The sequence below is a fragment of the Lactuca virosa genome, unplaced genomic scaffold, assembly GCF_052849685.1.
Source record: "Lactuca virosa cultivar CGN04683 unplaced genomic scaffold, Lactuca_virosa_CGN04683_v6 scaffold_222, whole genome shotgun sequence".
In the NCBI taxonomy this organism is placed as follows: domain Eukaryota; kingdom Viridiplantae; phylum Streptophyta; class Magnoliopsida; order Asterales; family Asteraceae; genus Lactuca; species Lactuca virosa.
Window position 1 is genome coordinate 1975 of NW_027629990.1, and position 526 is coordinate 2500.

Here is a 526-nt window from a genome sequence, read left to right on the forward strand (position 1 = left end):
CGTCTTGCGTGTCCAAAAATTATGCATCATCAGGGAAATCAATGTCTGTTCCTGTCACCAAGCTCTTTGTGCAATATGTATATATAGGGGGTACCATGGGGTCTCATTCGCATAGGTGCCCGGCATGTGGGATGGGCAACTAAGAATCGTGAGGCTGTATCGGCACCAACAGGGCAAGCCAAGCCAAGCCCCACGACCCATGTATGAGGCCACCCCCCAACACGTTGCCTTGGAATTCTCGAACGATGACCTGAAAACTAGCCCCGTTGCCTTCATTTTCCTCGACACGTTGCCTTGATTTCTCGAACGATGACATGAAAACTAGCCCCGTTGCCTTTATTTTCCTCGACACGATGACCTGAAAATGAGCCCCGTGGCCTAGATTTTCCTCGACGTCGCGAGCATACTAAAAATTATGCATCCTCAGGGAAATCAATGTCTGTTCCTGTCACCAAGCTCTTTGTGCAATATGTATATATAGGGGGGTGGCCGTGAGTGAGCACGGCAAGGGGTGAACGCGCCAGAC